Source organism: Euprymna scolopes, chromosome 3, assembly GCF_053919585.1.
Source record: "Euprymna scolopes isolate OS-2025 chromosome 3, ASM5391958v1, whole genome shotgun sequence".
Classification (NCBI taxonomy): domain Eukaryota; kingdom Metazoa; phylum Mollusca; class Cephalopoda; order Sepiida; family Sepiolidae; genus Euprymna; species Euprymna scolopes.
Genome location: NC_136484.1, coordinates 118,260,124 through 118,274,480, shown reverse-complemented (window position 1 = coordinate 118,274,480; position 14,357 = coordinate 118,260,124).

Below are 14,357 nucleotides of genomic sequence, written 5' to 3'. Positions count from 1 at the left end.
GCTGATGAGACTAGACTACTATCTATGGTAGCACATCTAAGACCGTAAACGACCAAGTTTCTCTGATTCTCTCTGCCCTGATCTTAAGCAAGTGGTACAATGGGGAAAGAGGTGGCTTGTTACTTTTAATGCATCTAAAACAAAGCTTTTATCTTTACATTATCAACGCTCTGATCCCCATCTGACATCAATTGAAATGAATGGCTCTCGTCTAGGGGAGGCTCCATGTTCTGATAAGCATCTGGGATTGACCTTTACTCCTGATCTTAAATGGAACACATGCATTAAATCCGTTGCAAAGGCCGCTGGAAAAATGGTGGGAACCTTCTATCAATCTAGTAAATACCTCATTGCTGATGCAATTCTCTATCTATATAAGAGCCAGGTACGTCCAAGGATTGAGTACTGTCGCCACATTTGAGCAGGAGCTGCTAGAAAGGATTTATCATGCCTTGATAGAGTTCAAAATAGACTTCGTAGCCTCGTCGGAGATGTTCTTTTTTCTTCCCTGCTACCTCTTTCTCACAGAAGAAATTTGCGAGTTTGTCTCTGCTTTATCGTTATTTTCATGGAAAGTGTTCGACTGAGCTTCAATCTATGATCCCCCCTCGCCAAACTTTCACAAGAAACACTCGTCTACAAACACTATGAATAATTCCCTCCCGCTCTTTATCTGTGCCTAAACCTATACGTAGATTCCATGAACAAAGCTTCTTTCTTAGAAATGCACGCCTGTTGAATTGTCTTCCGTTTTCCTGCTTTCCAGCTCACTACAATATGGTTGTCTTCAAGTCTAACGTAGAAAAGTTTTTGATGAGCCGTTCCATATAAGTTAACAAATTTGCCGAATTTCCATTACTAACGATTACTATATTGTTCAATTTCCACTGTACACTCTTTAACCCTTTTCCTCGAGTGGCCTTTTGGCCTTGATAAGTGGTTATGCCCATGTAAAATATATATATATATACATATACTAACAAATACACATGCACATGCATAAAGCTTGCGCAGATACTTACACGTAGAGACAACTATACATATATATACAAGTCTACATAAGCGAATGTAGGGAGAGAAAGAGAGAGAGAGGGGGCGGGAAAAGAGGTATAGGTGTGTGAGAAATACATATATATATATATATATCTATATATATACTTATACGGTAATATGAAGAAAATTAACACTTAAAGAAAATGTAAGTGTTTTGTAAATCACATACAGATACACACACATATATACATATATCCACATATACATACATATACATATATATACATATGCATACAGACGTGTACATACACATTCATGTACATATACACATACACTCGCAGGAATACATGCATACATGCGTACATAATACGCACACACGTGCACATACATAGACCAATATGTACGAGAATATAGAGGACAAAATTTAGGGAGGGGGAATATATATATATATATATATATATATATATATATATATATATATATATATATATATATATATATATATATGAAGGACATTTTTTATAGTTTTAAAAGTTTTATAGAAACTTCACAGACTATATATGTGTGTATGATTGTGTGTATATACCGGATGTTGGCAGATCGAAACATATTGCTGGGCGGAGAGTTTAGTCACATTCTATTTTTGATATCCTAAATTTTAAGGATGTTCGTGAAAGTGGACCAGACGTGGTATTTATAAAATCTAAAAAAAAACACACAGGAAATAACTCTCATCCCTTATATAAACAAAGCTCACTTTCGTTTTTAAACGCAATTGATGTCGGTTAATAATAATCAAAAAAATTAAATTAAATAAATCAACTTTCAATATTTCTTAATATAACAAGTAAAACAAGTATATTATTAATAACATAGGGCTTATTATTTAAATAGATTTGCTTTAATATAACAAGTAAATGATATTACATTTTAATAGATTTTTCTTTGGAATATTATATATAGAAATCATGGTCGAATAAAATTGTATAAAAGCCCATTTTCAAGTAGGAAAATTAATTTGTAAAACAGTGTATCTTTGTATATATTAATCAAATTCTGTACAAACAAACAGACAGGAATATAACTGTACTATAATAGATTCCAGGGTCGCTTAAAAAGTAAAGCCTCCTATTTGTTAACTCGAAATTTGAAGATCTAAGGAGACGGGCGTGGTACCATTAAAACGAGAGATTTATTGCGCTCCAAAATATATTCTTCTTCATATTCATCACCATTCCTAATGCACGTGTGCTAGCAATAAGCAATGGCTGTCCATTGGCGTCCGAAGCGCGCTTTGCCATACGAGTGTAGTTCCAAAAGGAAAGCATCCTATTTTTTTTAAATTAAAACAGTTAATGAGCTACATAAATGGGAGTGGCACCATTAAAACAAGCAACGTTTTGTTCTCCAAAAATTATTTTTATACATAATCACCACCATTCTCAATGCATTTTTTGCCGGAGAATTTACATAAGCATATCTGGCGCCCGTCCATGCTAAGGGTAGCTATCTTAGAGTTTCAACCCGTCAATAGCTACAACAGAGGAATGATACTTTCAGGTTATGAATGCATAAGTTTAGTACTCATCATATCAACGCGATTTGCAATCTGCTCTGATCTATTGGTCTCTTGTATATTTGTTTTTACTTCGTTACTAAGTATTAAATTGCGATGTGATTTTGAAAACTACAAATGGAATAATCGTATACAATAACCGCCTTTCGAAAATAACATTTGGAACACTGAAAATCTAAATGATTGAATCGCTGAGGTCTTTACTTGATGATCCATGGTAGCAAAATTAAACTGCCTTCTTTTTTTTATTAGGACTATCTGTCTCAAATTTAAGATAAAACGCCGCGTGCATTGTTACTGGTATTAAAGTAGAGAGGTACAATAATTTTCCTTTCGTGTTGGCGGTTGGCGGCGGTGGCGGTGACGGATGACGGTGATTGCGGCGGCGGAGGAGGAGGCGTTGGTGAGTGTAGTGGTTTCAATAGCGGCGGTGGCGGCGGTGGCGGCGGCGGTGCCGGAGGTGGAGGTGATAGCGGTGGTGGAGGTTGTGCTCGCGGTGATAGTGGCGGCGGTGGCGGTCGTTGTGGCGGTTGTTGTGGCGGTTGTAGTGGTGGAGATTGAGACGGCAGTGGTGGTAGTTGTAGACGCTTGATTATGACGGTGAGGCGATAGTGGTGGTGGTGCATGGTTAATGGTTACGGTGATGGTAGTGGCGGTAGTGGTAGTGATGCTGATGGTGCGTTAGAATTTTCACTAATTTCAACATGACATATAAGTAGGTAATAATGTTTTCACCTGAAATGCGGAGATTTGAAAGACATTTTATAATTAATCAGAAAAGACATTTCCAGGGCATTTATAATTAATCAGAAAAGACATTTCCAGGGCATTTTATAATTAATCAGAACAGACATTTCCAGGGCATTTATAATTAATCAGAAAATATAGTTCCAGAGCAGTTTATAATTAATAAGATGAGGCATTTCCAGGGCATTTTATAATAAATCAGAACGGACATTTTCAGAGCATTTTGTAAATAATCAGAAGGGACATTTCCAGGGCAATCTTAAATAATCTTTTTTCTGTTGTTCTTGGCTTTAGGGCAAAGATCAAAGTGTAGTCACTGTTCTTCAGTTCCTGCACTACATTTTTCTGGTATCGTTTCATATAGGAGAAATCCTTCATTACTGATACATTTTTTAATTTTTGTTACTGACCAGATTGCTCCTTTTCGGGAGTTGACCCCCCTACATTAAAAACCGACCTCATGTCTAACTCTGCCCTTGTGGGGAGGCAAGTTAACAAACAAACAATAATAATAATAATAATAATAATAATAATAATAATAATAATAATAAGGGACATTTCCAGGGCATTTTATAATTAATAAGAGGAGACATTTCTAGGGCAATTTGTGATTAAATCAGAAATTACTTTTCCCGTGTACTTTTGTAATATTAAAACTTTGTTACATTAAATATAGTACTTATTTACAATGCCTCCCCACGGGACAGACTAAGACAACAGGGTCGATTTTTTAACGTGGAGAAAAGGTACAAAAAAAAAAAAAAATTGTCTCAGTCGTGAAGGACTTTTCTATTGAGAGGGAACAAAAAATAGAAATGTAGCATCTTTGATCTTGACCTGAAGGCCAAGGAGAACAAATCATTTTTATTAGTTTTGCCTTAATAGCGACACCATTTTTTTTTAATTCCTTTTAACGGGGGTGACGAGGTTTATTTGGAATATTCCACTTTCCTTTTTTAGAAGTGCACAGCATGGTAACGGCCGAAGCGAATACGGATAATAATATATAGATTGGAGCATGCATGTGGTCAACTTTTCCTCACCTACTTTTGTGTGGAAATGTATGTGCAGTTTTGCGGGAGTTTTCCTGTTGGTCGCATGTTTATGTATCGCATAAATGAAAAACTGTTTAAAGTCTCATGAAGCGAAAAACGTGCCCTCGCAAATATATTCTGGAAATGACGAACGAACATCTGAAAGTCATAGACGCAAATGAATGAACTGGTAAAAAAAATGGCACAAAACAAAAACACAGACAAGAAGATGGAGAAACTCAAGAAGAGATGATAAAATAGAAACAAAGAAAAACGTAAAAAAGATGAGAAAAAAACAATTCATATAAAGAGTTAGTGATAGAATTTGATATCGTGAGAAACTGTTGGATTCTGCTAAAGGAAATAACGGTTTTCCATTAACATAATGTAATAATCTTGTGTAATAGATTTCTTGGATTACGGATAAACATTGTAAGCATGGAAAGAGAGAGAGAGGGGGGGACAAGCAGGAGATATATAGCTGTAGAATTTCTTCCAGTACCAGCGGCAATATTTGTTGATAAGGAGTAGAAACTTGTATGTGATCGGTCGTTCCGGTTTCGAATCTCAGAGGCATCTTGGTCGCACTGATAAGTTACATATATATATATATATATATATATATATATATATATATATATAACATAGGCATCAGCACTTATCAAAGCCAAGAGGCCACACTCGAGGATAAGGGTTAAAGAGTGTACAGTAGAAATTGGACAATATAGTACTCGTTAGTAATGGAAATTCGTTAAATTTGTTAACAAGTGGAACGGCTTATCAAAAACTTTTCTACGTTAGACTTGAAGACAATCAGATTGTAGCGACCTGGAAAGCAGGAAAAGGGAAGACAATTAAACATGCGTGCAGTTCTAAGAAAGAAGCTTTGTTCATGGAATCTACGTTTACGTTTAGGCACAGATAAAGAGTGGGGAGAATTATTCATAATGTTTTCAATAGACGAGTGTTTCTTGTGAAAGTTTGGCGAGGGGGGATCATAGATTGAAGGTCAGTCGAACACTTTCTATGACAATAACGATAAAGAAGAGACAAACTCGCAACATCTCTTCTGTGAGATAGAGGTTGCAGGGAAGAGAAAAGGACACCTTCTACTAGGCTACAGAGTCTATTTTGAACTCTATCAAGGCAGGACAAGTCCTTTCTAGCAGTTCCTGCCCAGATGTGGCAGCAGTATTCCATCCTTGGACGTACCTGGCTCTTATATAGATAGAGAATTGCATCAGCAGTGAGATATCTACTGGATCGATAGAAGGTTCTCACTATTTTTCCAGCGGCCTTTGCAACAGATTTGATGTACGAGTTCCATTTAAGATCAGGAGTAAATGCCAAGCCCAGAAGCTTGTCAAAACCTGAGGTCTCCTCAAGACGAGAGCCATTCATTTCAATTTATGCCAGATGGGGATCAGAACGTTGATGATGTAAAGAGAGAAGCTTGGTTTTAGATGCATTAAAAGTAACCAGCCACTCCTTTCCCCATTGTACTACGTGCTCAATATCAGAGGAAAGAGAATCGGAGAGAACTTGGTCGTTTACTGTCTTAGATGTGCTACCATAGATCGCAGTGTCATCAGCATAAATGTCTACAAGTGATGTAAGGATGTGATTTGGAAGATTATTAATGTAGATCAGGAATAGATTTGGGCCCAGAATGGACCCCTGAGGGACTCCATAATTAATACTGTGAGCTTCTGATTTTTGCCCATTAACCACTACTCTTATGAACCTATCAGTTCATCATGATTTAATAATTGAGAAGACATTTCCAGCTATACCATAGCTAGAGATATTGAAGTAAATCTTTATGCCATACCCTATCAAAGGCCTTTGATATGTCAAGAGCAATTGCCCTAGAAAGGTTGCTTTCGTCGAGAGATTCGCTAATCCTATGAGATATAACTGTAAGCACATCTGCTGTAGATCTAGCAGAACGGAAACCATATTGTGTGTCACTAAGAAGGTTATTCTTGCTGAGATGGTTGATTACTTCTCTATTTAACACAGCAACTTACTCATGACGCACAGGAGACTTATTGGCCTGTACTGAGAGGGGGATGAGCGATCACCTGAATTCTTAAATACAGGGCATACTGATGAAATTTTCCAAGGTGATGGGAAGCAATTCTCCTTAAGACAACGTTTAAACAGTTTTGTAAGTATGGGTGCTAGTTCAGGTTGAAGTTTTTTTAGTACTATAATTGGAATACTGTCAGTGCCAGTTGCTTTACTGGAATCAAGGTGTTTGATTAGCTTGGCAACATCACGTACAGATATATCTATATCACATAGCGTGTTTTCTGATACAGGAGGAAATATTGGGGGTTTGCGGCCTTGGTCGCAAAGGGTAGAATTAGTTGTAATTATAAAACCAAAATGATCTTGTAACGATGTATGTAACTCACTTTCCGATTTACGACATCCGATTGTGTATGCGCGCATCACCCGCGCACTGAAATATTAACGTTATTATTTCGAAATTATTATTTAACATGAGTAGAATGGGGTTTAAAATAACTTAAACGTAATACCGAAATGAATGATGTAAAAAAAAACAGACAGTATTAACAATTGTTTATTTGGATGATTTAAACGCGAAAAAAAAAAGAACAATTAGGACGCTGACATATTAACGATATTATTTCGAAATTATTATTTAACTATTCTCTATCTATATAAGAGCCAGGTACGTCCAAGGATGGAATACTGTTGCCACATCTGGGCAGGAGCTGCTAGAAAGGACTTGGCCTGCCTTGATAGAGTTCAAAATAGACTTCGTAGCCTCGTAGGAGATGTCCTTTTCTCTTCCTTGCAACCTCTATCTCACAGAAGAAATGTTGCGAGTTTGTCTCTGATGTATCGTTATTTTCATGGAAAGTGTTCGACTGAGCTTCAATCTATGGTCCCCCCTCGCCAAACTTTCACAAGAAACACTCGTCTAGCTGTAAACACTATCAATAATTCCCCCCACTCTTTATCTGTGCCTAAACCTAAACGTAGATTCCATGAACAAAGCTTCTTTCTTAGAACTGCACGCCTGTGGAATTGTCTTCCGTTTTCCTGCTTTCCGGCTGACTACAATATGGTTGTCTTTAAGTCTAACGTAAATAAGTTCTTGATGAGCCGTTCCATATAATTTATCAAATTTACCAAATTTTCATTACTAATGAGTACTATATTGTCCAATTTCTACTGTACACTCTTTAACCCTTATCCTTGAGTGGCCTCTTGGCCTAGATAATGTGGTGATGCCTATGTAAAAAAAAAACATGGGAAGAGTGGGGTTTAAAATAATCAAAAGAACAATTGGGACGCTGAAATATCAACATTATTATTTCGAGATTATTATTTAACATGGGAAGAGTAGGTTTTAAAATAACTTAAAAATAATAAACAAATGAACGATGTAAAAAAAGCAGATATATCAACATTTGAATTTAACTATAATAAGTATTATGGTATCTGTTCAGTGCACATTTACCAATAAGTATGGCCAACAACTTATAATTCAGTAACTATTTTTTTTAAATAATCAATTATAATAAACAGAACGACTCATAGAAATCTATCTATATTCTTTTTTCATTTTAATATAGTTTTATAGAAATGTTTCTGTTATGTAAAAAAAAATACGATTTTCTTTACGTCACAAGTGTCACGCTCATACGTGAATCCCATAGATAATATAACATACTGACTGCAACTTATGTCCCCGATAGTAGCCCCCCTACTTCAAAGTGGCACTGTGCCTTGTTTGAGGTGAAAATTGAATAATATATATATATAAATATATATATATATATATATTTATATATATATATATAGTATGTTATAAAAATATATGCCAAATAAGCTACATGGAAGATTATGTAGCTGTACTGCCATATATGTTCATATATTACTACATTCATTTACTTACGTATTGAGCACTCGTGAAGTACATATTGGATTTTTTTTTTTTTACACAATGATCACCACTTATCAAGGCCCGGAAGCCACTCAGGGATAAGGGTTATTGCAAGTGCATTACGTTAGTGAGGAGATTTGCTGAAATGTTTACTTAAGGGGGCGGTTCATTAGGAATTGGTTAACATTGGACTTGAAGACAACCAAGTTGTAGTCCGGAGGGAAGCAGGCAGACGGAACAGAGTTCCACAGGCGTGCAGTTCTAAGAAAGAAGCTTTGTTCATGGAATCCGCGTTTTGATTTAGGCACAGATCTAGAGTGGTGGAAATTTTTCACAGTGGATTCAGCTAGACGGGTGTTTTTCGTGAAAGATTGGCGAGGCGGGACCAGAGATTGGAGTTCAGACGAGCATCTGCCATGGAAATAACGATAAAACAAGGACAGGCTCGCAACGTCTCTTCTGTGGGAGAGAGGTTGCAGGGTAGAGAAAAGGGCATCCCCCACTAAGCCACGAAGTCTATTTTGTACTCTGTCAAGGCAGGATATGCTGTTTTTAGCAGCTCCTGCCCAGATATGGCAACAGATGTATAAATGTAGTATGACATTTATATAAGAAATAAGGTGCTTCTTTACTATAGCACTTTGATGTAAAAACAAGCTCTTGCCTGTAACATATGGAAAAGTTAGCACAACATAAAATCATGTAAAGTCGTCAAGTAGAAATAAGTTACTTGTATAGTATACTACCTGAGAAATGAGGTACTTGTGCACTATAGTACTCATATGAAAAAACCCACAAAAATCCTACCTGTTACTTACATATAAGTTATTAAATCGAAACTAACCTTATATATTCGAGTATTATGAGTAGTATAACTTTTAAATAAGAAATAAGGCACTTCTTCACTATTACACCCAGATGAAAAAACAAACAAATTCTTATCCCTGGCGTACAGAAAATTTAGCACAACAGAAGATTATATAAAAGTAGCGATTTCTTTTCCTTTTAAGATTAGAAATAAAGTACTTGTACAGTATCTTACTCAATTTCTACCGGTCGGGAGATGCGAACCCAGCCATGATGTCACCTTCGACTCCAATCCAATTGAAAAGGATGGCTCTCGTCTAGGGGAGGCCCCATGTTTTGATAAGCTTCTGGGTTTGACCTTTACTCCTAATCTGAAATGGAACGCATACATCAAGTCTGTGGCCAAGGTCGCTGCGAAAATGGTAGGATCCTTCTACCGCTCCAGAAGATATCTCACTAATGATGCAATTCTCTATCTATATAAAAGTCAAGTACGTCCAAGGATGGAGTACTGTTGCCACATCTGGGCAGGAGCTGCTAAAAACACCTATCCTGCCTTGACAGAGTACAAGATAGACTTCGTGGCTTAGTGGGGGATGCCTTTTCTCTTCCCTGCAACCTCTCTCCCACAGAAGAGACGTTGCGAGCGTATCTTTGCTTTATCGTTATTTCTATGGCAAGTGCTCGTCTGAGCTCCAATCTCTGACCCCCCCATCGCCATTTTTTCTCGAAACACACCCCTTCTAGCTGAAACCACTGTCAGTAATTTCCTCCACCCTTTATCTGTGCCTAAATCAAAACGTAGATTCCATGAACAAAGCTTCTATCGTAAAACTACACACATGTGGAACTCTCTGCCGCTAGCCTGTTTCCCTCCTGACTTCAACTTGGATGTCTTCAAGTCCAATATAAACCAATTCCTGATGAACCGCCCCCTTAAGTAATGACATTTTATCAAATCTCCGATACTAACTAATACTACAATAGTATCCCATTGATTACTGTACACGCAATAACCCTTACCCCGAGTGGCTTTTGGGCCTTGATAAGTGGTGACCTTCATGTTTTTTTTTCTTTTTATTTCTTGTAAAAAAAAATCATAATTCTAAGCCTTTAATTCCGGTCAACTAAACAATTGCTTCAGGAAAGGCAATTTACAACTTATAAATGCCAAAAGTAGCCTATATATATATATATATATATATATATATATATATATATATATATATATATATAGTAATATATATATAGTTATATATATATATAAGTAGATAGTAGTTTGCTTGAAGCATTGTTGAAGAAAATTATAAGGTAAAATTAAAAGCCAAGAACAATGCGAGATTTTTTTTTATATAGAGTAAAATTAAATGAAAATTTCTTTTTTTTTGTTGTTTGTTTTTTTTCTTTTTCACACAAATTTTAACTCTAAACAACAATAATTTTTTTTTTTTCTGTTGTATTCAATGGTGTTATAAATCTCAATATATTTCAGACCTATTAGTCCTTTTTCAAGAGAAGACAGCGGAAGAGTGTTTAAAATTGGAAAAGCAGCTATAGAGTTTGCCACGTGATACCGTGAAATATAGAACAAAAAATGGCGTTAAGAGAACGTTAAAATAAATCAGTTGGTGTTTAAAATACTTGTTGCGTCTGTGAATCAAGGGAGATGACTATTCAATCAAGGGTTGAAGGGAGGCAACTCTGTGAGATTTTATTAATCTTTTAATTATTTTAAAACAATATTTTTTTTTTCTTTTTATTATTTTGATTATTGTTTTTCTTATGTTTTAAATTTATATTATAAAAGCGGAGCTCAATTCCAGTCTATTGTTTAGTGTGGGAGTATTTTTTGAAATAATTAAAGATTCGAGAATACGAAGTTGACCTACGTTTCTTGAAGAAGCAAGAATGTTGATGTGAACATCCGAAGCAGTAGTGTTTAAATGCTCTTTAATGCGGTGGTGAAGTAATCTGGTAGTGCTTCCAATGTAAAATGCACTGCATTTAGCGCATTTTAGGTCGTAAACAACGTGGTTCTTAAAGTATAAACCTGTGTGTGATATTAGGCAATTAGAGAGTGAACAAGGGGAAGGTGTATGCGATGGATGTTTTCGGTTGAGCTGTTGTCTTAAAGTAGATCCAGTGTGGATGAGTTGAATGTTGAGTCCCTCGCTGCGGATTGCTTTTCGGATTGAAGATGAGATTTTGTCACTGAGGAAGGGTAGTTTTAGAAAACAATTATTAGAGAAGGGCCGGGTGTTGCGTTTTTTCTTTTTAAGTGAGGATAGGATCGTATTAGGGTAGCCGTTTAGTGAGAGGGTCTGTAGGAAATTGTAAGTGTGTGTATGTTTGTCGGAGATGTTAGTGCAACCTACGACCTACAATAAAAAATATCATCTCCAGGATTGTTTGCTATTTTGCTACCTATATTATTGATTTCGTGGTCCATTGCATACTTAACTCAATGCTCAAATTGTATTACTCACGGGGATAATTACAATGGAATGGTATATCCACCCAATATCGGATACACTTTGTCAACACCGAGAAAGCATTTGGACTGCATCAACCAACGCAAACTCAACGCAACAACGAATAAGGCTGTCCCATATACTTTTCGAAAAATCAATAAGGAGCAATACGCTTTCGCTATATGAGAATATTATTTTCTAGCAACCTGGATTTATAACCCGAACGACATTGGACTCCTTCCGATAATGGATTACCCAAGTTGTATCAACTTCTCTTTTCGCATAATTTTTTCCATATAATTATCCACAACCGCTCAAAAAAATATTTTCAATGATTGTGCTGAAAAGCAAAATTAGCGTCCATTCGCACCTGAATATTTTGCTAACCGCATTTCATTTCCTCTGAAGATATGAGCCATTGTTGAAAATCCATGGATTAAGGAAATTAAAATAACCCCTTCTATATATTCCTTTTGTCAAACAATAAATTCTTAAATCGAATATATGTCTCTATATGTTGTTATTTTTTTTTCAGAATTTAAAATTTAACCACGAAACTTATATATTGCTCTATTATCAAATATTGAGCTTTTGCCTTTTGACTAGGATCACCTTGAAAGTATTACTTCAAGTAATATCTATCAGGATTTTTCATCTGAACTCTATCAGTGTCTTATCTCGCTTATATATATATATATATATATATATATATATATATATATATATATATATATATATATATAATGTACATATATATATTACAAGAAAGCCATGCTAGGATAATTTCTCGAATGGAAGAGTTTAACACCGCTTTGATTTTGGAGTTTTAAAATCAAGTTATAATGATATTAAGGTTTTATCTAGAATCCTAATCATAAATATGATCAAACTCGAAGACACGATTTTGATTCTAGAAAATGCCAAAAATTGTAAAGTTAAACTTAAAGAGTCTTAACATAAAAGTGAAATTCAGAATCTTACTTCGTTGACGGCTCATAATAACTACTAAATTACAATGCAAAGCTGATATATTTCAATCTTCAATTAGAACGTTATGATCTCTAAAAGGTTTTAAAATACCAACAATAAAAAACATTTTGGGGGAGATTAATTAATGCCTATTACGTATTGTTAAAATTCACTAATGTTGGTGATATCTGAAATTTTTACGAAAACCGTTCACCCGTCATAAAATTAAATAGCATAAATACTGTCGATATTTGGCCCCCTATTCCTCAAGCGACTGTGTTATAAAATTCATAATTATCAGTTAATCAAATCAAATCAAATTGAATTTATTTTATATAAATAGTAAAATGCAAGAAGCTATGTAACGAAACAGGTAGAAGATATTTACATCCATATGCAATCTGAATATTTTCCAAGACCAATTAAAACCTGAATATGATAGTCATAGTCAGAAGCTCCTCTCTTCGAAGCGGAAACACTGATTGATAATGCTGATTTTCCTCTATTGAAGCTCTTATTACTTTGGTATATCGAAGACTGCGATTTGATTCTAAGGTAAAAAAAAAGAAAAGAAAATTCCTCGAAAACTAGAAGTAAATTACTGTACGCAGAATCCAGTGTCACCGGAACGTCCACTGCTTAAGTAGGAACAGATTTCGTCGTTTAAACCGGTTTTTGTTTTGTAGATAAGCAGGGAAAATTCGGTAATCATCCTGGTTATGAACCTATGAAGAGAGTTTAAAAGGTCAAACTCGAGAGTTATATAAGTGGACGGAAAGTGTACGCCATTTTGTTGAGACAAAATCGCCGCATGAGGCAGAAGATCCGCCTAGGTTTATCCGACATCTTGATACAGTGGTGTGATCGTTTGTAATAAGTAATCGTTTGTAATAAGTTATTTTATTTACCTCCTAACCTGAATGTTTGGCACAAGGTCAAGTATGAGTTTCATGAAGTGTCTGTGTGGAACGAATTCATTTCGAACTTGTCACCGCCAGATTTTGCTGCTGTCTTCGAATTCTTCCAACGACGGATTGTTTGGCTTGGGTAATGCAGAATTCTAACCGAATATGCAACAACAATTGATATGAAAGTAGGTTATATTAAAAAATACAAAGGGGCATCTTAATTTAATTTGATAATGATGTTTATTCCGAAATATTGTTTATAAAAGTTATAAGTATGTGTGAATTTGGCACTGAGTTAAATTCTGTTGTTGATACAGATGGCTTTCGAAAACACATAAACATATAATTATATATGTATTAAAAACTGTATTATATAATAGAAATAGAGAGGCAAATACTTTTCTCGTATTATTGCAATTCTTCGGACTACTGTTCTCATCTTGGGTGTCATTTTCACAGAGTTTCGCTGCATGTAATCTTAGAACTTCTTCAAAAGTATCTTATGAAACTCGGAAATCTTTTCTGTCGAACTCACAAACATACACAACATTTCGAGCAGAACATTTTATTCGGTTCACGGCGTTAACATGTTCTCGTTCCGTCAACTGTGACTGGATAAAGGTTTTAAGTCAATCGCAATTGTATTATCTGTAGCGCCACACAGTGGTTACAGTACTTGGTAAAAATAAGTTGTAAAACTATCATTCTTATGAAAGTTGAAGGTTGAATGAGGCCACTGTAAATGACTAGAGAATGAGACACAAAACTTTTATGCACGAAGGTGAGTGGAAAGCTATAGTTAACCGTCATAAGTGATTAACAGTAAGGAATATGTATCATAGCTTTTGACGTCTTCTTTTATTTACTCATTGAAAAATAAAGATTGGAATAATGAAAATTGTTTATATATATATAGTTTAGTCCCATATA